Source organism: Mirounga angustirostris, unplaced genomic scaffold (assembly GCF_029215605.1).
Source record: "Mirounga angustirostris isolate CCGP_5_RB_7025 unplaced genomic scaffold, mMirAng1.0.hap1 SCAF_7, whole genome shotgun sequence".
Taxonomy (NCBI): domain Eukaryota; kingdom Metazoa; phylum Chordata; class Mammalia; order Carnivora; family Phocidae; genus Mirounga; species Mirounga angustirostris.
In genome coordinates, this window is record NW_026991715.1 from 152,491,417 (window position 1) to 152,517,019 (window position 25,603).

Below are 25,603 nucleotides of genomic sequence, written 5' to 3' on the forward strand. Positions count from 1 at the left end.
GAAAGAAGCTCTGCTGCTGGAGCTGGTCGATTCCAGGCCTCTTTGTGGTGGCAGCATGACTTACCTCGCTAACTGAGCCACGGAGGTGACGGTCAGCTGATGCGATCACACACGCACGGTGTTTTTGGCCACAGAATTAGTTCAGCGTGGGCTCAGCAGTCACAGTGCCAAGAGTCACCACACCAGCTAACACCGGAGAGCGGCCGGTGGCGTTAGGGGTCGCTGAATCCCCAGGGAGGGCCGCTATTACCGTGACCCTACTCCGTGAAAGAGGGACTGAGGCTAGAGAGGGCGGGCGAGCTCCTCACGTCAGCGAGCGCTGGGGTTCGCCTTGAGCCCGGGGCTTCGCGACCACGGCCCACCCCGCGCTGTGAGCGGAGCCCCAGTGGTTTCCTCTAAGCAGTGCCTGACAACTGAGCTGCTCATGTATTTTCTGAAACATCGTGTGGTTGTTTTTGAAGTCAACGATTTTGAACCATCGCAGCTTGCCCTGCACAGGGGGATGGACCACTCCGCTCCCTAAACAGACAACAGGACCGCTCTGATGCTCCACCGGCTGCGGCCCCGTGGGGCGGGAAGCCCAGGGAGCACAGAAGACCACCTGAAAGAGGCAAGCGTGGGAGAAAGCGGCACTTAGACCCCTGGTGGAGGGCGTGTGACTGAAGGAGGAGGGAAGCGTCAAGGGCGGGGCCATTCCCGCCAGGCCGTGGAAGTCCACGGAACTAGAGCAACGCCCCGTGCGCACGACACGCGGCGACAGCGATGGGAGGAGGGTGGCCGCCTGTCCATCCCTGCAGAATGCTTCCTGGCTGGCCTGAACGTGCCTGTCAGGAGCGCCTGGCCTGACCAGACGCCGGACTGAAACCCCTTGTTTAACAAAACAGTGGATTATCGTTCAACTTTTGTTTATTTATTTAACCTGTCTAATTAACTCTATTTAAATACGTATATATTTATGTATGTATATGTACACATAAGTATGTATACGTAATTGTATGAATACATATGTGTATAAATATGTAAATGTATAGGGGCGCCTGGGTGGCTTAGTCGTTAAGCGTCCACTTTTGGCTCAGGTCATGATCCCGGGTCAAGGGATCGAGCCCCACATCGCGATCCTTGCTCCGCGGGGAGCCTACTTCTCCCTCTCCTTCTCCCCCTGCTTGTGTTCCTTCTCTCGCTGTGTCTCTCTCTGTCAAATAAATAAAATCTTTTAAAAAAATAATAAATATATAAATTATAAATAAATATATATGCTGTATATGCATAAATAAATGAATTATATACATGTATCTATACATGTATAGATACATGGGTATATGCATGTGTATGTGTACATATATATATGTGTGTGTGTGTGTATATGCAAATACATTGACCCGTCCACACGATTTTTTACTGTCTACAGAAAGGCTTGATTTTGCAAACCCTGAAGTTATCCCAGAGGGTGCGGACACTGTGTTGGAGGAGGAGTCGCTCTGAGCCTGTGAGCCTGTGTACTCAGGAACTGTAACAGGTGAGACCCCAGCTCTTGCACGAAGGTTGCACTGGGACTCATTCCCCGACCCCCAGGCCTGGGCCAGGTGATAGTCCTCGCAAACTGCTTTGTTTGAGGGACTCCCCGGAACCAGCCCCTGACCAGCCACCTGCCACATGTCAAAGGCACAGTCAGAAAAGCAAACACACGAGACTTGTCCCGGTCACGTTGGGCTGTGAGGTCAGAGTCTTCCAATCTCAAGTCTTGGCTCTCCCCAGGGACGCCCTTTCCCCTGGAATCCACTCAAGTAGAGCTACTTCGATGGCGGCAGCCAGAAAATGAAATGCTTTCATTACTTCATAATTACCGGTCTATTTACACAGAAAGCGTAGAACACACACGGGGTACCATACACATACACGCGTTTTCATTATTTGCGTTTGAATTTTGACTCTGTTGGGTAGGAATTTATTGTGTCTAATTTGGGAAAGTGTACGAAGTACCAACGCAGGATACTGCCGCACAGCCCTGTGGAGTGAGGGCTCGGCGTGGGGAAGCCAGCTGGAACGCCAAGGCTCGTGGTCGGGCTGGGAGCCTCCGGAGGGTCTGCACGCATGGGTGCCTGGACAGCATGGGCAGCGGGGACGTTCACTCCCAGCCAGTGGCAGGCGCTGCTCCTTGGGCTTCTCGCGACAAGCTGAATTGTGCATGTTTGCATTTAGTTCATGCTTCAGATGCACTTTATTAGAAATATTTTAATCTTCCATGGTAGATCAATCAAAGTGAAGTTAATTGGCAAAAAAATGCTAATGATTGGTTATTCCCAATTGTTATTTTGCATATTAAGAACTTGGTGAATTGAAAAGCTATGCGAGAGGCATTATTATTAATGGAAAAACATTTAATAGTAAAATATGGCCAATCTGATCTGCAATACATATCACCTCCCCGTATTACCAACAAATATTCATTAAGGGCTCAAAAGAACACACTTTCCTTTGGATAATGCATAAAAAATGCTCTATTCTCCAAACAAAGGTGAAGCCGAGAGAACTAAAAATTTCCCATGAGCACTCAGAAAAGAACGAGAAAATTGAGTTTAATGATGGAGAATTATAAGCAAGTCTGTGTCTGGAAGAGAAAAAGTGCGAGCATAAAAATTGCCTTGTGTTGGGAAGAAATTTGTTATTGCCCTGACGAGATTAACCGCGGTAATTGGCGCTGTTTTTTTGTTTTTTGTTTTTTTTCCCCCTCACATATTGTGCATCCCTGCAGAGGCAGCGGTAATAAATAATGTGCACTTAGCCGCACCATTGGTCATCCCCACTGCTATCATGGCCACCTCCCCCATCCGGGGAAGATAAATGTGATTTAAATTAATAGCCAGTCCTAAATAACTCCTCAGCTGGTAAACGGCGCATTTATCAGGCCCAGACAGGCAGTGTTCTTTGATTCATGGTCCCCCCCCTACAATGTGAAGGGTGCGTACAAAAATTGTTATTACTTTTTAATAAAGTGTAGCAGTCTGTCTTCAGCCATTTATCAGAAACGGTGGCATTCTGACAAACAGAAATATCTTAGCAGAGGATGAATGAGAGGGAGAAAGGACACATTTCTCAACAAAAATAATCAGTGCCTAAATAATCTCATAACAGTCAAGTTTTTAAGTACCTCGAAATAAATGTATCCAGAAAGATACAGGCCCTGTGGGTTGTTGACCTAAAAACTAAACAAACTATTTTCAGATTCACCTTTGCAGGGAGGAGAATTCTTGCTCCTGTCAGCAACCCTGTGTGGTGTGGATTCGAATATACGTCGGACCAGCCTAAAGGGAGGCGCCTCTGCCCTTCCCCACCGCCCGGGAGAGAGCGCGCTCTGCCCACCCGCGCGTGTGCGAGGGGCTCCTGAGCCCAGATCAATGCCTGGAGGCTTCCGCCCGGATGAATAAAGCGCAACAGCCCTGGCGGCATTTTTAACATTGAAACTCCGCTGTGCTTGCTTTAATTCCCCCTCCCCCCGACGTATTTTTCAGGACAGAGGCCCACTTTGTTGGATTTCGACTCATTTTGTGACCGATTGTCCATGCTTCGCGAAAGATACTTAAAATTACCCACATAATTGGATTGGTCAGCGAAAATTACAAAGGAAGCTCAAAGCCTGCTCTCCACTGAAATCCTTTCTCTCTTAATTAAACGAGGAGTAAAACCTCCCTGGTGTCAGCAGGTCATCCTTTCAAAGCTATTGGGCAGGTTCGGAACGGGGAGCCTTTGCTCAGGGATTTTCTTTGTGCTTTGGGAGATCAGGCAAAGCTTGCATCCTCCCCAGGCAGTGGCCTTTAGTTACACATAACCACGCTGGTGGAAGCGTTGGCCAGACTTCTGTAGGGCTCACAGAGACCATAACCGAAGAGTTTGCAACATCAGAAAGGCTTAGGAGGGGACTGTTTGCAATTTGTAGCACTTGAGCTGTGATGATTTTCAAGCCTCCCCAAAGTGTGACTTCTCAGTGAATTGACGCATCTTAAAGGGGTGACTGGACATCAGTTTAACTCTTAAGAAGTACCCGCTCCGGTGTCTCCCGGTCCCACCGGGTTTCTCCTTCTCCTGGGTCAGCCGGGTTCTGAAGGGGGACTTCACCTCTCTGGATTCGATCAAAGCTTTAGGTTTTAGTGTTTTAATCCATTAGAAATTCTGCCGTGTGTTTGGGAATGAATGAGTGAGCGAGTGAACGAATGGACGAGTACGGTAGGCACTTGCCAGCTGCTGGTGCTCTGTGACTGTGCCCGTTGGCCCACCTGTGCGTTAGGACGGGGACATGGAGCAGAGACGACACAGAGGAAGCAAACGAGGGAACGTAGCCGTGGCGGGACACCCACAGCCTTCGGAGCATCTGGGGCTTCAGAATAGTTTCCTGTGGCCGACAGGGTCCCCGGTCACGCCGCGGGGATGCACCAGCTCGAGTGGGGTTGGTACTTCCACGCTGTTTCACCGAGGAGCCCCGCTCGAGTCCACTAGAGGCTCCGCTGATCTGGTCGGCGGGCACCTGACTACCCGGTGAATTTTCGCTGAGGACGGGGAGGAGGGTGCCGCGTTGGCACTGACTCGATGCCGCCAAGACGGAAATAAGCATTTTGCTTGAAAACAATGCCATCTGTCGCGTGCCCGTCTTCCTGTGTCTCGAAGGCGCCAGAAGCATACTGTTGTTTCCCCCCACGGTTTACCAGCCACCCTGCAACCAAGGGCTGCACACAGGTGACTTCTTGAATCCGGGGGCTCTGGGCCGTCGGTTACTCGCCCAGGCAATAAATAGTAAGGTCCTCTCTGGGTCTCGTGGGTTCTCTGAAATCACCTCTCCTGACCGTCCCTTCGTCCGGCCAGGCCCACGCTGCGGAATGCATGCTGCTGCGTCTGAGGAAGGGGAGGACTCTTGGCTCCCCACCGCAGGGGCTTCGAGGGGGAGCGAGCTCTTGTGGGAAAGGTAACTCTTGCCTCTGGTGCTGCCAGAGCTGCTCTTTTCAACGTCCACTTCTCGCTCTTTGTCATTCAAACTGCTTTTCAAACTACCGATTTGTGTTTCGATCGCTACGGCCCGATCCCTCACCACTATTGATTCTGTCAACAGTCACCAACCGTCCATCTGTCGCACGGGAGCCAGACGTTGGGCAGGAGCCTGGCAGTTCGTAAGGGAAGAGCACCTGCCTTCTCCTAACACGGGCCTTCCAAGCCTCCGTAACGGGGGCTCTCCAGGGGGATCCTCGCTCCTGGAAATCAGCAGGCCGGGGTGGGATGCAAAGACCCCTCATTTAGTTTCTCCGTAAAGAAAGAACACAGCTCCCTGGAGCCTCCTGAGTAGGGCCGGCGCTGTGCCGCATACACAGGTAATAGTCAATCCATTAACCTTTGCTCACGGCGACCTGCATGCTTTTAATACGTTCCCGGTAATAGCTGTGCCCGGGAAAGGGCAGAGCGCCCCTCCACGCCGGCCCTGCAGTAATAGGCTCCGCTCCGGCCCCACCACCTGCCTCCCCGAGCGCCAGCCACCTCTCTCTCTCCCTTTCTGTTGTTTAGAAGCTAATCTAAAAGGAGCTACGGAGGCAGAGGTCGGTTAAACTGTGACGCAAATGTTATTCCTCGATTATCTGGCTGGGGTAAATGTCAACTGCTCCGGGCTCAGGCGACCGGGGAGAGAGAGTGAGGTTGCAGGCAAGCAAGGAAACAGGCTTGGGGCTGGGCACCGCCATGCAGTCACTGAGCACCTGCTCCCCCATCCTTCCCTCCCGGATCTTGGGTTCCCAGCCCCCTGGCCTCCCGGCACCCAGCCCCCCAGCTTCCCAGCTTCCCAGCCTCCCAGCCCCCCAGTTCCAGGTCCCCAGCTCCTAGCCCAGGTGTCACCGTGCAGTCACTGAGCACCTGCTCCCCTATCCTTCCCTCCGGAATCTTGGGTTCCCAGCCCCCTAGCCTCCCGGCACCCAGCCCCCCAGCTTCCCAGCTTCCCAGCCTCCCAGCCCCCCAGTTCCAGGTCCCCAGCTCCTAGCCCAGGTGCCACCGTGCAGTCACTGAGCACCTGCTCCCCTATCCTTCCCTCCGGGATCTTGGGTTCCCAGCCCCCTAGCCTCCCAGCACCCAACCCCCCAGCTTCCCAGCTTCCCAGCCTCCCAGCCCCCCAGTTCCAGGTCCCCAGCTCCTAGCCCAAGTGCCACCGTGCAGGCACTGAGCACCTGCTCCTCCATTCTTCCCTCCCAGACCTCAGGTTTCCAGACCCCTAGTCTCCTGGATCCCAGCCCCCCATCGCCCTAGCTTCCCAGTCCCCGGTCCTTAGCCCCAGCCCCCTCACGTGCGGCAACCCTGAGCACCCAGTCAGCCAGCCTGCTCTGTCTTCCTCCCACCCTGAACCCTGCCTGTGCCTGTCTTTAGGAGACAGCTCTGCTAGGTTAGCACTCTCCTCTAAATGTCACACACCCTCTTGAATAGGATGCCCACCTTTACAACAAAGGCAGTGTGAATCTCCCCCATACACGCACACACATGCACACACACAGATGCTTTTTTTTCCCCCTAAGGAGGTTTAATGCAGCAGACTGAGTACTTCCTATAGACTCAAAGGGACATTGTTTTTTAAGTTAAATTAAAGCCTTTATATTTCCTATGAAAATGCGTATTTTATATCCCCCAAAACAGTAAGCCATAAAACAAATGGCATCAGAAAAGTCTTTGAGGCCTGGCAGCCAGCTCATGACAAGAGGCAAGGGAGAAACAAGGAGACACCCACTGTCTTTTGGGGCAAAGAGTCAGAATGTAGTGAACGGGTCCGGCATCTCCGAGCCTGGTCGTCTCTGCCGCGTCTCTGCCGTGTCTCTGCCGCGTCTCTGCCCTCTCCAGGACCTGGGTGGGCAAGAACTGGCTGCATCAGGTGACCTGCTTTCACTCCGCCGTCTCCTCAGCCCGGTGGGTGCAGTGCCCCCACGGTGAGCTGAGGTGGGAGGGGGCTGAGGACCACGGGGAAGGGGGGCTCCCGCCAAGCAGGCAGGAGGGGCAGGTGTGTGGGGTCAGGAGGCTAGGACAGCCCCCAGTATGGACGTGGGTTTCATTTTTGCTCTTGGTCTTTTTCTTTCTTTCTTTCTCTCTTTCTTTTCTATTTTTTTGGTCCAGCTCCCTGGGTGACAGAGAAATCTTATTACTGCCTAATTTTAGGTGCAGGGAGCCAATTATTTACGTATTCATAATTTAGAGCCAGGCCGTGGCAGGCCACTTGCTGTCACACTGACAGACTATAAATAGCAGCCGAGCCTCCCTGCTGCACCAGGCGGCGGGGAGAGGGCCCAGGGGCCACAGCCTGCTCCCCGCTCCGGGTTCTCTTCTCCAAGCCCGGCTGCTACCACTACACCCGGGCAGAGACCCCCCTTCAACGTGCCGAGGCGCAGGAGGATTCCAGTGGGACCTGCAGGCCTCCAGGAAGATGCCTCTCTGCACCCCGGTTCTCACCCTCTGACACGCCGAAACCCCGAGGAACGGCCAGCAAAAGTCGGCACCGTCCTTCTCCCTTCCCTGTGGGATCACCTCCGGGTTCTAATCACATCAGAGCAGAGTGTCCCGCAAGAGTGTTTCTCAACTCTGAAGAGGGGCCAGGGGGTGTGTGGGGGGGTGTGTTTCATGCCCAGCTGAAGGGTACACACACTTTTATAAGATATAATGAGAGTTCATTCCTGGTAAAAGGAAATTTTAAAGCCATGACATCCCGTGCTACATTTATGTTAGAATTTGGTTCAACAGACATAAAATCACTCTGTCCAGTTGAGAAATACTTTCCAGGGACTTACGCTGGATGTCTACTCATCTCCTTAGGAGCCGATAAGGGTTTGCAAAATAGTTGTTCTTTCCCTTGTTCATGTGAATGTACAAAAGTAAGATTGGCTTCCTGTCTATGAGTCTAGAAAAGACAAACAAAAACGAAGATCCTGGTAGAAAGTGATATAATCATAACTCCTACAATCTGCCAAGGGTATCTTCTGCTGCCCTGCCAAAGATGGGGTCCTATTTAATCTGTGTCAACTATGGGGAGGGGTTTCCTAATTATGGCAGTATGACAGACACCAAAACAAGGACACAGAGGCGTGCCTACCTAAGGCGGGTCCATGCAAGTGGCAGAGCTGTCCTGAGTCTGGGCCAGCAGCCCACAGGGAGGACGGGAGGCACGGGAGTTCCCATCCTGGGATGCCAGGCCCTGCAGATGGGTGCTTGCCCAGAGACGAGGCCACACTGCCTCCTTTCAACCCCTGCAGTGGGCTAAACAGGTTTACCTTGGTTTTAAAAAAAGTAAGTTCTTTTAATGTTTTCTTTTTTTTTCATTTTTCAGAATAATAAATTTAGATATATGTATACTACTGTTTCTTTAAGCAGTGAGGTAAATATGGATTAAATGCAAAAGAATGATTTATAATTATCCCTGTTCCGGTGAAAATTAGATATTTGAGCTTTAAAATACAGGGAGGATTTAAATTTAATTCTAGCTCTTTCAAAAATTTAATTGTATTTTAATTTTAAAATAATAAATTAAAATGTTATCACGCATTGATCTAACATCTTTCTTCAAAGGAATTCCATGCATTCGTTGAAGAGGGGGAAAAAAGGCTTTGTTAGCATCCTGGGCTGAATTTTGGTGGGAACACTGCAGATGAATTATTTCATGTGATAATTAGCATAGAGGGCACAGCTCAGGACATGGACTATTTTTGAGCGTTATTTATGCGACTCTGTTTCTAACAGGACTTTGCAAATATTTATGAAACTCCCACATCAGTATTCTTCTTTTTATCTTTCCGTTCGCCCAGCCCTATAACAGCCTAATTGAAATACAATAATTATAAATGGGCTTAGTTCCTCAATTTAATTTCCTTGTAAGCAGTGTCATTTATTTTTCTTTGGCTTTGTTAACATACCTTAATTAAAAGATTTAACAAAGCTAAGGAAACAAAATGCCATTGGGGGCATTGCACCCTGGGCTCCATCTGCAAGACCAGCCCTGCAAATGTGCGTGAGTCCTCCTGGAGGGCAGGGGGAGGTCCTCCGCTATGGGGGGGTCTGAGCCGCAGCCTTCCCAGCCCAGGTGTGCAAGGCAGTGATGAGTTCCAAAGGCCCGGGCAGCTCGGAGCCCAGGAGCTCGGACTCTGCAGTCTGCGTGTGGCTCACATGGCCACGTCTCCACGGCGCGTCCTTGGGCAGGTAGGACGTTTTACTGGGTCCCTGTTGCCTTATCCTCTAAACGGGGCAAAGACGCCTACCCAGCAGAGCCAGCATGACTAACAGATGTGTCGTTCTGGCAAAGCCCTCATTTAACATGACTATCAGGCCCACGGTGGGTCCATCACCAGCAAATGTGCTACCCAGAAGCATGTTAGTTTTGGATAAAAAACTAAATTTTTAAGAGTTAAATGATGAATTATTATAATGGAAATATGTTTGTACATCTCCTGAAAACGCTAGTTGTCAGCTGATACTAAAAAACACTTGAAATGGATTTGTAAGATGCTTGACGGAACACAAACTACTTTGCGGTAGCTCTTGGCACCTAGGTTCATGGCTGGATCTGCTTTCTTAGACCTTCAAGTCAGTTTAGAGACAGCCTCATCCCTGAAGAAGAGGCACGCCAGGACACCACACAGAACAGGACTCTGGCATCTGGGGCGGTGTGGGCTCGGTGACTAACCAGGTACGCGAACTTGACGAGCCAGCCCCCTGCATGGGCCTCGGTCTTCTCCCCGGTAACACAGGCAGGTGGGACTGGATTGTCCTGACCGCGTCCTTCCAGCACAGAGAGACTGGGCTGCCAGGGCACAAGGGCGAGACCTCCTAGGGTCCAGCTTCCCACCACTACCAGGGTTCCTCTGATTGGGTGATGCCCGGGTTCCTGGGTTATCATGAGCCAAAAACTTGCTAGTGAGAGAAAAGACACCTGCTAGGTTTCTGCCTTGAATGCGTACCAAATGCTTAAAAAAATCCGTGAGTGTGCTCAAGGCCAAGAACAGCGAGAAAAAGAGAAAAAGATATAAGACACAATCGTTGCCTTCAAAGCTCCTTTTCTCCATTTCAGGGAAAATACCAAATTAAGTGTTATTGAATGCAAACCCTGGCTTGCAGATGCATTTAATTGTGTGGCATGTTTGCAAGGGCTATGCCCGGGGTTAGCCACCTAGAACACATGCTGGTCTGGTCGGGCTGCCCCCACCCTGATGACCTCAGGCAGCCCCTTTGCCTGCTCTCGTCTCAGCCTCATCACCACAAATGGGTATAGTTAGTGTGTCGTACTATTTTGAGGACTGAACAGAACCATGTGCATAAACACGTTCTGACAGCTATGAGGTGTTACGTAAATGTGGATCTTTTTGTTAGTTTTTTTATTTCAAATTGTAAATTATTTTTAAGGTGGAAGAACATCTCTCGGTGAGGGTTGAGCTTGAATCGGGTTCTGGAGGATGACTCCATACAGGAAAGTGGAGATGAACGGACGCTGTAATTTACCCAGGACTTTCAGGACTCGTGTCGGCACCTGCTCGTCTGGAGCAGACCTTGTGTGTTGGGAGAAGGGTAAGTGGCAGGTGTGAAGGGCAAACAGAACAGTGGGGGCCTCGGGGCTACTCGCACTTTGCTAGTGTACTCAGATAAACACTGTCCTTCCACTGTTTACGGACAGCTCACAATTGCACGTCACATCCAGGATGCAAAAGATGATGGTTTCAGAAGAAGGATCATGGTGATCCTTTGTGATGATGGCAATGATATAAAGTGGCCGTGACGTGTCTCTGTGGATCTGGAAAAGCCCACGATCTGGTGACATGGGGAGACCCGTGTGCTGGTACCCTCCCCACCTCGCCTGCACATGTGACCGTGGGCTTGCCGGGGGACACGGACTTCATTATTGTAGGTAGTAGGCACAAAGGATCAACAGCATCCACCGTTCAGCTTCTGCAAGTCGGAGCCCAGGAAGAACAAGTCCTGCTGCAGAACCTCTTACAGCACAGAACGCGGGAAACGCCAACACCCCCACTGGGATCGATGACTCGGTCCTAGAAGGAAAGACGGTTACGTGTGAAAACATCATTCTACCTAGAGTCTGGATTCAACACAAAATGCTTTCCTGAAGCATATCCCTAGCAAAGAAGTCTTTATTTCTACAGCTTCAAACTTAAATGGCACTTGGAAACATAGCAGCTAAAGACGTATTTGTAAAGAACAAAGGCAAGATCCTGGTACTTTCTGGATGACTTCTGCTACGGCCATATATTTTCTATTATTAGACGCAGTATGACTTCCCTGTTTCTCCGCTGCCTGATTAAATATTCCACTGCACTTGGGGACGTCACTGCCTTCTCTTCTTTGCTTCCCATGGACCCAAGCAAAGAAGCACATTAAACAAAACAAAAATCCAGCCTGATGGGAAAAATTCAAGTCTAGTTTCATTCATTCACCAAATATTTCCTGCAGGCTTACTCCGTGCATGGCAGTCATGAGACTCGTTTGATGGTGTGCAGTCGGGGAGGGGCGGCTGCGCGAGGCCAAGACCACCAGGAGCCCAGGAGTGCCACGCCGGAGGGTTCAGCAGGACGGTCGGAGCCAGGCCAAAGGAGGAGTAAAAACCTCGTCAGTTTTAGAAAGAGAACATAGGGCGTTTTTATGAAGGAAAGAAAGAAAGTTGACTTGAAGTCTATTTGTTTAGGAAATTGGAAAACGGATGGTTAATGTAATATGTGTCTTACTGAATACCTTAAGTTTATTCATCTATTCAAGGACTGCTATAAGAAAGCCCTTCATGTGCTAAGCGATAAAAAGAAAGCAAAGTAAAAATATTACTTTTTAATTTGTCTAGTGGGCCAGACCAAGTAAATAATACAGTGTGATAAATTCTATAAAAGTAGTTCTTAAAAGAGTTTACCATTGAAAAAGTGATATAAAAATATGGCAAAAAATCTAGTACATTCAAATAGAATAGTAATATATACATTAAGATACATAAGATATATATATGTATATATACATAAGATATATATACATAAATATATATCTACTAAAATATTTATTTAGAAGAAAGTAAGAAAGGGGAAACGAAAAGGACAAGAAAACAGAGGGAACAAACAAAAATAATAGAATGATGCATGTACATGTAACTATTGTGATATTTACATTAATAGAAGTGGTCTAAAAGGCAGAAATTATTAAAATGCATTTAATCAAAAAACCCTCAGCTATATGTTATTTCAAGAAATCTACTTTAGTCATAAAAACACACATAAGTTTGAAGTTAAAATAGATTTTTAAAAAAATTATTTAAACAGCAAACAAAGAAATCTTGAGTAGCTGTATCAATACTGGGCAATGTAGACTTGGAACAAGGAATTTTACCAAGGGTAAAAAGAGTTTCCAATGACAGTTCAAAGGCCAATTCACTGAGAAGGCATAACAATTCTAAATGCATTTGCACCTAACAACGGAGTTCCAAAATTCATAAAGTAAAAACTGATAGAACTGCAGAAAGCAATAGACAAATCTACTATTATTGTTGGAGACTTCAACACTCCCCTCTCAGCAAATAGACAGAACTAATACCTAAAAGAGAGACATAAATCAGGAAAGACACAGAAGAGTTGAATAACATTTCGACAACTTGACCTCACTGACATTGGTAAAAGCCTTCACCCCAAATCAGCTGGAAACGTGTTCTTGCCAAGCGTGCATAGAACATTCACCAATATAGACCATATTCTGCGCCAAGTAACAAACCTTAACAAACGTGGAAAAAAAAAAAAAAAAACACCCTAAATTATACAGACATGTCTTAGGTCACAAAGAAATTAAGTTAGCAATAAATAACAAAGTTGCTAGGAAAATACCCTAAATATTTGATAAACGAAAGACTTCTAAATAACTCATGAGCCAAAGGAAATCACAAGATTGGAAAACTGTTTTTAACTGAATGAAATGAAAAGAAATCATGTGTGATGCAGTTAATCACTCCTTAAAAGGAAGTTTATGGCATTAACATGCTTATCATCAAACAGAATAAAGATTCCAAGTCCATGATCTGAGCTACTTTCGTAAGAAACTAGAAAGTATAGAGTAAATCAAAACCAAAGTAAATAGAGGGAAGAAAATAACTAGATGACCAGATGTCGATGGAACTGAAAACATAAAATAATAGAAGGACAGTGAAATCGATGCATCTCTGGCCAGACTAGGCGAGAGAAAAACAGAAACCACAAGTTACCGGCATGCAAAAGAAAGGGGAAATTACTTCCCATCCTATCCAAATTCAAGTACAAAAAGGAAACAAGACAATGTGCCCATAATTGTAGACAGTTTAGATAAATGAAAGAAATAAAGTCCTTGAAAGACACAAACTATAAAAGCTCATCGAGAAGAAAGAGGTCATTTGAATCATCACATTCTATTGAAGAAATTGATCTTCTAGTTTAAAACCCTCCCATAAAGGAAACTCCAGGCCCGTATTAAACCAAACATTTGAGGTGGGAGAAGTAGTCTTAGTACACCAACTCTTCTAGGAATGGACCAGGAGGGATCGCTTCCCACTTCATCCTGCGTGACTGGTGCTACCCGGATACCAGACCCCGAGAGGCGTCACAGGAAAGGTGTGGGCCTGCACTGCTCATGCGCACAGATGCAAAAGCCCTCAAAGTTACAGCAAAGCCAGTCTGGCAATACATAAAGAGTATAATGAAACATGACCAAGCGGGGTTTATCTCAGGAATACAGTTCTCTGTCAACATTCAAAATGCAGTTCACGTAATTCACCAAATTAGCAGATTTAAGAAGAAAAAAATGATCATTTTAGTGAATGCAGAAGAAATTATTTGATAAAACTCAGTATCTATTCCTGCTAAAATTTCACAGCAAATTTCTTAACCTTATAAATTACCTAACCTATAAGATATCTTATGAATGGCATCTATAAAAAGACTATAGCTAATAATATCATACTTACTGGTGAAAAACCAAAACTTTCTCCCCAAGGCTGGAAACAAGACAAGAATGTCTGCAATCTTTGACTCTTAGTCAACATTGTACCAGAGATTCTAGAAAGTTCAAAAGGGACAAAGAGAAACAAAAGGCTTATAACTTTGAAATAAAGAAATGAAACTCACTCTATTCCCAGACTGGAAAAAAAAAAAAAAAATTCTGTGGGCCATAGAGACAGGCTAAGGCTTTGGAGAGAAGAGAGCAGCTGAGATGGGGTTTGAAGAATGGGTTGGGGTTTGTCATTCACCAGGGGAGAGAAGGACCCTTCAAGAAGGACTGGAGAGCAGAGAGACCTCCTGGCGTGTTCTTGGATCCCCAGTGGTCACTGAGAGTTGAGTCTGCATTTCCTACACAGGAAGGAGTGGAGGGGACGAGGGGGCAGATTTGGCCAGGCGGTGCCTGCATGCACATGGCCAGGCTTTGAACCATCTTCCAGAGGCTTGAGGCCATGGATGGGGGGCAGGGATGCAGGTGGAGGAGGACAGCAAGCGAGGGGCTAATGGTCCTGATTTTCTTGCCCTTCCCAATATGTCCCTCATGGTATTTTTTTTTGAAGAGTTTGAATTTATTTCTAATTTTTAAAAAGCAAGCCTTTTTACACATTGCTACCGTGATTTAGCAGACATGGAAGCTCCCATTTGCATCTCTGCGTAGAAGCAAGCAATTTCAGGAACAGCTGTCTTCCCTCCACCGGTGACATGCACCGCCCTTCCCTGTGGAAGTTTGTTCTGGTGTGAGGGGTGGGCAGGTTGGGGTGGAGGGAGTGGAGAGGAGGAAGCAGGCTGGAGACACTGGGGAGTGGGTTTTCCTAGCTGGTGCAGGCTGGGGAAGAGAGACATGCCATCTGCTGGCTGCAGGGGTGGGTTTGGAGGTTGGTGGTTGTGCAGAGGATTGTGACTTTGCCATCGCCATCGTGACCGCCCTCCTGCCTTCTAAGTCATTAATTTTTTTAACAGACACATTCGTGGTTAAAATTAATGAACTTGCCATGGTCTTTCAGATACACTGCCGCTGTTTTCGTGGAGACTGACTACATTTTAGGGCAGAGACAGGCTTATTGGGTCATTCTGTAGAGGCCATTATTCCATGTGATGATAAAGAAGTGGTCGGAAGTGGAAAGATGCTACATCTTGCCCTAAATGGATATCTGGCATTTCTGTCCTGGCTTTTGAACACAGAAACATTTTTCACTCTCTTGTAAATAATAACCAATGGAGGACTCACTCTGAGCCAGGCAATTTTCTAGGCGTGTCATGTATTTTAACTCTTGCAGTGTTCACAGTATCTGCACCATTATTCCCATTTTCCTGATGAAGGAATGAGGTCCAGAAAGTACAAGTAACTTCCAGGAGACAGAGGAAGCTTGGAGCGGAGCTGGGATTGAATCACAGGGTCTGCATCCCAAGCCTGGTCTCCTGACCCCCACACACAGACCATTTGGACATAGTATTCTTGGAGAACATACTTTATATAGCATGGGCAGCAAGTCAGGGTCACTCTTTGATCTAATTGTCATTAAACACAATTTTAAAATTTATTATCTTGAAATTATTTTCATTAGGATAAATTATTTTCCATATAAAAATTTTAAAAATTTTAAAAAAGAAAGATTTGCTTCAGTTTTCTTCTGTGGCCATTTGTTTTAACAAGTTCAATTTTTCCCTAGAGTCAGGTTTGTTGTTATAAATATCATCACAAAGATTTAATTATTTGGCCATATTTGGTCAATGGTACATTTTCTTGGTCATTGTTGGACTTATTTTTATTGGTTACTCATACCTTGAATATTTAATAAGATTTGCCTGATTTCTTGGGAGCTATTCCTCTCACATGCCTCAGAATTTCTTCAAAGAGGTTTAGAATGAAGGGTATGAATGTGAGGGTCAAGAATGCCATCATACAAAGTTACTATACAGGAATCAACAAACGGTGCTGGACCTCCACTTGCAGGAAAATGAGTCTCGACCAAGCCCATACAACTTCCATGAGAGTTAACTCAGAACAGATGATAGAACTAAGTGTGAAACTTCCTGAAGGTTACACACTGAGCAGAAGACCTCGATGAGCTTGTTTGACTGGACCAAGTTTGTCCCCATGCTCGAAAGGCCATCACTCAAGAGACACGGTTTGATTGGCAAGGAATTTTATTCAGGAGGCCACTACCTGGGGAGAAGGCCAACTCCTGTCCGAAAGCCAGCCCCGCAGTTTCTGCCTGGCCACACGGTTCTCAAAGGGCTTGAGGGTGGTTAATCAGCAAAACGAGTGCAGCGGCCTGCAACATTCCTCAATGACGTGCCCACCCGATGATGCCAGCTACGGATGGTATCTCAGTGCTCAGGGGTGAGCAAAGGGGCTGGCTTCTGTTTCATGATATGCACGAGTGTTCTGTTCTCTCTGCAAAGGAGGGAAAGGTCTACAGATACACAAAGGGAGGTTAGTAAAATCATTTGTGTGGCTTGAAAAAAGAAAAGATTTTGCTAAAGACAAAAAAAATAGCTCGGCTGGTCAGAAGGCCAAGGCAGCTTCAAGCAGACTTGCTGGCCTCTGTGCTGGTCCTTCTCTCCCCAAGGCCAGTGGTCTGCAAATCTCAAAGAAAGTAAATTCGTTCTGCTACAGATCAAGAGCTCTGGGTCAGCAAGCAAGGAGTGTGTGTACTTGAAGCAAGGTAACCCTTACGACAGGCTGGAGTGCTCTCACACTTGGGCGTGGTGATGGCTTTCCAGACACAGCATCAAGGTCACGATCCTTGAAGGGAGTGATGGATGAGCCCCGCTCCATTACAACCAGGAATTTCTGCTCTGAGAAAGATCATGTCAAGAAAACGAGAAGACAAGGCATAGACTAGGAGAAAATATTTGCAAAAACGCATCTGATAAAGGGCTGTCACTCAAAATATACAAAGAGCTCTTACAACTCAACAGTAGGAACTCAAACAACCTGATTAAAAAATGGGCCAAAGGTCTTAACAGACCCCTCACCAAAGATGATTTGCAGATGGCAGCCAAACACATGAAAAGAGGCTCCACATCATGTGCCATCAGGAAATGAGAATTAAAACAATAAGAAGCCACTGCACACCTGTTTGAATGGCCAAAGTCCAACACTGAACAGTAAACACTGGGGAGGGTGTGGAGCCACAGAAGATCTCATTCCTTCTTCCAAAATGGGGAAGCCACTGTGGAAGAGAGTTTGAGACTTACTTACAAAAATGAACTCTTGCTACAAGATCCAGCAAGTGTACTCCTTGGTATTTACCCAAAGGCGTTGAAAACATGTCTACACTGAATTCTGTGCATGGACATCTATAGTGGCTTTATCCATAACTGTCAAAACTTGGAAGCAACCAAGATGCCCTTCTGTAGATAAATGGATAGATACACCGTGGTGCATCCAGACATTATAGTATTATTCCAAGCTAAAAAATGAGCTGTCAAGCCATGAAAAGATATGGGAGGAACCTTAAATGCATATGACTACATGAAAGAAGTCAATCTGAAAAAGCTACCTTCTCTATGATTCCAATTCTATGATATTCTGGAAAAAGCAAAACTATGGAGACACTAGAAAGATCAGTGGTTGCCAGGGGCTGGGGGGAGGGAGTGGAGCACAGAGGGTTTCTAGGGCAGTGAAGCTACTCTGTATGATGCTGGAATGGTGATATGTGTCATATACATTTCTGCAAACCTGTAGAAGGCACAACTCCAAGAGTGACCCTAATGTGAACTATGGGATCTGGGTGATGATGATGCATCCATGTAGGTCCACTGATTGCAAAAAATGTACCACTCTGGTGGGCATGTGGGTAGCAGGGGAGGCTGTGCATGTGTTGGGCCGGGAGGTATATGGGAATGCCCCCCAACAAATAAAAGTAAAAAATCCAAAAAAAGGATTGCAGCATCATCATTGAGTTCTGTTTTAGTCCTAAACCTTTTTATAGACCATTCTATTCGGTATGTTAGTTTCTTTTGTAAGGTGCCTCTCTGGTCTAACTAATGAGAATAGTTTAGTGTATTGTACTTTCAAAGTGCAAGTTGTGGAATGACAAGTCTTACCAATCACATGCGAGGTTTGGAAGAAAGACTTGCATAGAAAACACTAAAATTTGTATGGAATCAGAAAAGACCCAAATCGCCAAGGAAATGTTGAAAAAGAAAAACAAAGCTGGGGGCATCACGTTGCCCAATTTCAAGCTATATTACAAATCAGTGATCCTCAAGACAGCATGGTACTGGCACAGAAACAGACATATAGACCAATGGAACAGAATAGAGAGCCCAGAAATGGACCCTCAACTCTATGGTCAACTAATCTTCGACAAAGCAGGAAAAAACATGCAATGGAAAAAAGACAGTCTCTTCAATAAATGGTGCTGGGAAAATTGGACACCCACATGCAGAATGAAACTCAACCATTCTCTAACACCATACACAAAGATAAACTCAAAATGGATGAAAGACCTCAATGTGAGATAGGAATCCATCAAAATCCTAGAGGAGAACATAGGCAGTAACCTCTTTGACATTGGCCACAGCAACTTCTTTCAAGATACATCTCCAAAAGCTAGTGAAACAAAAGCAAAAATGAACTTTTGGGACTTCATCAAGATAAAAAGCTTCTGCACTGCAAAGGAAATAGTCAGCAAAACAAAGAGGCAACCCACAGAATGGGAGAAGATATTTGCAAATGACATTGCAGATAAAGGGCTGGTATTCAAGATGTGTAAAGAACTTCTCAAACTCAACACCCAAAAAACAATGATCAAGTCAAAAAAATGGGCAGAAGATATGAAGACACTTCTCTGAAGAAGACATACAAATGGCTAACAGACACATGAAAAAATGTTCATCATCATTAGCCATCAAGGAAATTCATATCAAAACCACATTGAGATACCACCTTACACCAGTTAGAATGGCAAAAATGGACAAGGCAAGAAACAACAAATGTTGGAGAGGTTGTGGAGAAAGGGGAACCCTCTTACACTCTTGGTGGGAATGCAAGCTGGTACAGCCACTTTGGAAAACAGTGTGGAGGTTCCTCAAAAATTTAAAAATAGAGCTACCCTATGACCCAGCAATTGCACTACTGGGTATTTACCCCAAAGACACAGATGTAGTGAAAAGAAGGGCCATATGCACCCCAATGTTCATAGCAGCAATGTCCACAATAGCCAAACTGTGGAAAGAGCTGAGATGGCCCTCAACAGATGAATGGATAAAGAAGATGTGGTCCATATATCCAATGGAATATTACTCAGCCATCAGAAAGGATGAATACCCAACTTTTACATCAACATGGATGGGACTGGAGGAGATTATGCTAAGTGACGTAAGTCAAGCAGAGAAAGTCAATTATCATATGGTTTCACTTCTTTGTGGAACATAAGGAATAGCATGGAAGACATTAGGAGAAGGAAGGGAAAAATGAAGGGACGGAAATCGGAAGGGGAGATGAACCATGAGAGACTATGGATTCTGAGAAACAAACAGGGTTTTAGAGGGGAGGGGGGAGGGGGGATGGGTTAGCCTGGTGATGGGTATTAAGGAGGGCACGTACTGCATGGAGAACTGGGTGTTTACGCAAACAATGAATCATGGAACACTACATCAAAAACCAATGATGTACTGTATGGTGACTAACATAACATAATAAAATTAAAAAAAAATTAAACAAAAAAAAGAAAGAAAAAGAAAACACTAAAAACCAACCAACAGCAAACACACCATAGACACATCCACCACGGATGTGAGGGAAATCCTTCATTTCTCTTCCGAGACTGCTCTCTGTTTTCCTTCTGCATCTGAAATGCTCATGCCCCAGATCGCCTGCAGGATCCAGCACCATGCGGTGCAAATGCATACCAGCCCACTGTCTCCCCTTTACATTATTTGCTTCATTCAAAATCACCTGTGAGAAATATTTGGGTTGCAAATTATTTAATGTTTATATATTTCTTAGAGATCATTGACAATGAAGTGGTTCAGGGTGAAAATAGGGTCTGCCCACATTCTCAATTCATAAACTGTCCCTTGTAGATGAAAATGTTTACTAACATGGTTTAGCTTTTAAAAAGATGCTTTGAGGGGCGCCTGGGTGGCTCAGTTGGTTAAGCGACTGCCTTCACCTCAGGTCATGATCCCAGGGTCCTGGGATCAAGTCCCGCATCGGGCTCCCTGCTCAGCCGGAAGCCTGCTTCTCCCTCTCCCACTCCCCCTGCTTGTGTTCCCTCTCATGCTGTCTCTCTCTCTCCCCCTGTCAATTAAATAAATAAAATCTTTTAAAGAAATAAATAAATAAAAATAAAATAAAAACATGCTTTGAATTCCTGAGCTTTCCAGAAAAGGAAACAATTGTATCAAGACACTCAGGACAGACTTTTCAGTGTGTCGAAGGCTTGTGGTAACCTCTTAGTAGAACTTTTCCTCACGTTGCAAGGATGTAGACTGTGAGCTGGCCAGGTAGTCCCGGCCATCGCGGCAGCAATCAGGGAGGGCTTTCCTGTGGCGGCGTGCATGCCAAAACCCAGGAAGGTGACTTCCAGCCACGCACTGTGTCCCCGCCCTCGGTCCACGGGCACTGAGGGCCTAGTGTCAGGGAAAGTGGCTGGGCAGCCCAGTGACAGGGCCTGGGCGGTGAAAACCAGAGCAGCTTTAGGGCTCAGGGAAGAGTGAAATTGCAGAAACCCCAAGCAATGTGACAGAAGAGCAAACAAGATGGCTGTGCCGAGACAGGACGCAGACAGCTCTGAGAGGTGAGGTTCCGTGGCATGGCTGGTGGCCCGCACGAGGAACTCAGTAGCCCATGCCTGGGGCTGTGCCCAGACGCCCCCATTCTCACGCACAGGCTTCGGATCGCAGCCCGAGGCGCGTGCTGAGAGATTGAGGTCGGCTGGCTCGCCTGCGCACAGTGGGACTGGACATGGGGACCAAGAGAGAGCCTCCTATGTAGTCCTTAGGAGGTTAAGCATTTATATCAGAACCAGGGGCACCGTGAATGTACCTATCGGCATTTCAAAATTCCTTTTGGACAACTTCAAAAAATGAGTAAAAAACAAAACAAAACAAAAACAACCCCCCCCAAAAAAAAACAGAGTAACATACAAACAGGCACTATTCTTGATTTAGAAGTGTGGTTTGTGTTTTTCACCCCCCGCATAAATCCCCTAAAAGGACGTTGTCATATTGCCCGTATTTTAAACCCCTCACTCTAGCAGCTGTCTAGGGTCTTGGGAGCTTTGAAGCTATGTATGCAGGTTCACTGCTTTAAAGGAAAGCAGTTAAATATCTGATTATTATTTAAGTCCCAACAATTCCCATAGATGTCGTCAGGTTGTTTTTTCTTCTATAAAACAGTAAGCAGTATTCTGGGTGCTTCTTCGAGTCTCTGTTTAAATTCAGAGCTGAGTGCGATTCAGTTGTAAAAGCCATAAAAGGAAATAGGAAAAAAAAGGTCATTAAGTATACTCAGTCCTAAAGAAAATACAAGTATTTCTCCATTAATAGAAGAGGATTGGGGAGAATCTAGATATTAAGGACAGATGTCATTGCAAAACGTTCAGCATGCTTTGTAATGTATGGAAAATACCTCAAGGAAGAAGGAGAACAAGAAGAATGGGAAAGGAATAGTCAGCTCGGCCCTAAGCCTGGGAGACAGGGCCAGGATAAAGGTCTGTATTTCTGCGTCGTGAGGCACAGTGTAGACGCTGCCCCCAACTGCACGCCCGCCCCATGCAGCTCAGGGCAGCTCACGGGGATGGCCGGGGACCGAGAACTCCATGATAGTGGCGCTCCGACGAGAGGCCAGCCCTGCTGGCGGCATGCACCTGCCAGCAGGGGGGCAGACTGAGATCCAGGCCCTCTGTGCCCGGTGGAGGGGCGCGGGCTCCTGGCACAGTCAGGGCTGCTGCCAGAGAGACTGGGGCAGGGGGCCATCCTGGGTGAACGCGGGACGTTCAGAATCCTCCGGTTTCCACCGGAAATCCTCAGATGCTCCTCGTGAACCAGCGCAGGGCCCAGCCACACCTCCCTAGAGGGAGGTCAGGAAGAGCCCGCATGCGTGCTCCCCATAAATGTGACACCTTTTCTACATTTTTGCTAGATACCCGTTTATTTATACACACTTAGGATCATCACAAAGCAAGAAAATAATTTTATTTTATTTTTTTTAAGATTTTATTTATTTATTTAACAGAGAGAGACACAGTGAAAGAGGGAACGCAAGCAGAGGGAGTGGGAGAGGGAGAAGCAGGCTTCCCGCCGAACAGGGAGCCCGATGCGGGGCTCGATCCCAGGACCCTGGGATCATGACCTGAGCCGAAGGCAGACGCTAAACGACTGAGCCACTCGGGTGCCCCAAGAAAATAATTTTAAATGAAACTATTTTGGACTTCGAAAAGACTTTGAATTGTATGTGTCCAGGAAATCTCCAAGTATATGGGCCATTCATTAAAAACAAAACAAAACACCAAAACCTCACTAGTGTATGACCGAGTGAAAAATATCACCCCTGAGGGTTGCAGGAAGCAATCTACCCGAACTACGTGACTTCAGGGTCTGGCCCCTGGTGTTGGCATGAAGTCGTGTTTGTGGCCACATCCTCCTGTCCCCGAAGAGCCACATGGCATGGCAAGAGCCCCATCCCGTTTACGTGAACTCGGGTCAGCGAGATGCCGTCTCTGCCCTTGTCCGGGTCGCCGCTCCAGGCCTGGCTCCCAGCCTCCCGTCTGCGCCAAGGCATCTTATGGGTTAAGCGCCCCTTGCCGATACATGGAATTGTTCATCTTGTTCCTAGTGGGACATCCTTGTCATGAACAAAATGGAAATAAAATAAAGTTAAAAGGGAAAAAGGGCATTACAAATCTCAAAAAATGAACAGATGTCTACCGGGAATAAGTTGGGAATTTTATCCAACAACTGCCTTTCACCGAGATTTAGAAACCTTGCTCTTCTTAGTGTTTGTGCATTTTCATTTGTGAAGGGATGGTCGGCACGCCAGAAATGGGTCCCTCCGCTCTCAGGGCAGGTTCCAGGCCTTGGAGAATAGTGCCCGCTGTCCTGCCCTCCTGAGGGCCGGGCTGTGGCCACCCACCTGAGCTCAGCTCGGCCTTCAGCAGAGCCCCTGGGTGGAGCCCCCTGGCAGGGAGGGGAGGCTGGTGTGACCGATGGACAGGAGGGTCTGGGGACTGACCATCACACACCTTCGGCTTTTGGGACCTCTGCAGTGGGCGACTTATGTCTGCAGTTACAGCTCAGGCTCGGTGCATCCCCACCTGGAGCCCAGCTCCTCGAGGGGGCTGCCCCCTAATCCTGGGGGCCACAGGACACCTGGAGATCTCTGCACTCGGGAGTAAGGAAGTTACCATCTGCAGCTTTCCTGGTGCTCCGACCCCAGGGAGCTAAGCTCCACCTAGCACGAGAGCAAGGATCCGCGGGGAAACAGGAAGGGGCACCACCATGCACGTCTGTGCCTCTGGGCACCGTCTGCAGGGGCTCAGACGAGACGCCTCACGTCTTCTGCCTTCTCTCATCGTTTGGTCCAGAGTCACCGTGGGACCCCGAATGTTTACAATAAACAGCTTTTGCAAACTTCACTTGTACAGGTCACATGAATAATGAGAGCCTGCTTTCCACTGGCTTTATTTCTGCTGAGATTTTAAAATAACACATTTATTTTAAAATGTTTTAAAAACAAGCATTTTTTGTCATCAAAATGGCACACACCCTGTGGCCCTCAGAAGCCTGGAGGTTGAGAGGTTCTCCTCAGTGAGCCAATTCTCTCTGACCTCACTTCCTTGTAAGTCGTCCCTCTTCATGTCCTCAGCATCCCGTGCACGTGCTCTGTCCTCACTCAGTCACCATGAGTCTGTTAAGTGACTTTGGAAATGTTGCTAGGGGCTCAGCCACCACAGTGAATGTCTAAAATGATGCCTCTGAGTGAGAAACTAAAACACTATTCCCATTGCACCTGCATAAGCACCTCCACTATGGAGGCCGGTTTGGGTTTTGGGTTCCCATCCTGGAAAACAGGAATGATATCTGTTCTGCTGGGTTATAAGGCAGATGAGATTAATTTAACAAGCAAAACTATCGTACTCCCTCCTAGATGACTGCAAGCTAGGTGTAAACTCTGTGATGCTAAACCTATGTAAATGGCTTTTATTTTCCTAGGAACATAAACCATACAGAAGAGCTTCCTTTACACAGACACACACAGAAATCCACATTAGCAACTGAAAATCTACGGTCCTCGTCCTTTCCTGCAGGAGACACCCTGAGAACGGTGGGTCTGTCTTCTGAGGACGTGAGGCCCCTGCCCGCAGGAATAATAGGCAGTTAGTGGCTGGACTGGGGAGTCTTGGTCCTAAGTCATTGAAAAGGCATTTCAAGTGAGGTTTGAGGAATGTGACCACCCTCAGGAAGACATTGATTTTTTTTTTTTAATTTAAATTCAATTAGCCAAAGTATAGGACATCATTAGTTTTTGATATAATGTTCAATGATTCATTAGTTGAATATAACACCCAGTGGTCATCATATCATGTGCCCTCTTTAATTCTCATCACCCAATCACCCCATCCCTTGGACAAAATAACTTTTTGCAAGACACGTCTCCAAAGGCCAGGGTAACAAAAGCAAAAATGAACTATTGGGACATCTTTAAAATAAAAAGCTTCTGCCCGGCAAAGGAAACAGTCAACAAAACAAAGAGGCAACCCACAGAATGGGAGAAGATATTTGCAAATGACACGACACATAAAGGGCTGGTATCCAAGATCTATAAAGAACTTCTCACAATCAACACCCAAAGAACAAAGAATCCAGTCAAGAAATGGGAAGATGCTGATTGCCCACAGTGCCAAGCCCCTGCTCTCCGTCACCATGGGCTCCCAGAGGTGCAGCCTGCAGGAGCTGCTGGCAAAGGGCACCGTGGGCGGCCACGCGGACTCCGACCCATAAAGCCTTCCTCTCTTCGGTTGTGAGATGAGCCTTCGTTCCCGGTCTCCGTCCAGAATACGAGCTCCATCCAACACTACACGTAGTCCTTGGACAAGGAGGCTCGGAGCATGGTGCTTTGTAAGTCCGATCCTGCTCGGCAGCGGGGGTTTTAATTAGATTTCTGTACTTGCAACCTCAGCATGCAATATCAGCTTTATGAACAGAGATGAGTAATCATTTCGACATTAAGTTTGGGGTGGAAAGAATGGATTCAATCACATCCTTCATCAGATGTCTCCAGGGTTCAAACCACACTCAGGGTGGCTGGGAGATTTTATCCTGCAGCCCAGGCATGAGAAACCCAAACGGTGAGCAGGAAATTGGACTGTTCCTATACAGGAAATAACAGCACTCTGTCAAAATCTACGGGAGAAACATGTGTTCAAATTTGCTGTCAATGCCGCACATATCTGATCGGAGGGCGGGAGAGGACGAGATTGCAGGGCTGTTGTAATATTAGCACCAGCCTCCGTTTCAACAGGAAGCACACGTGGGTTCACAGACGTTGGCCGAACGCAGCATTTTCTCCGGGACAGGTGTACGCGTCCTGTAAAATGTGCACGTACGCAGTCTGTGCATGCTGAAATTCTACAGCAATTTCATGTAGC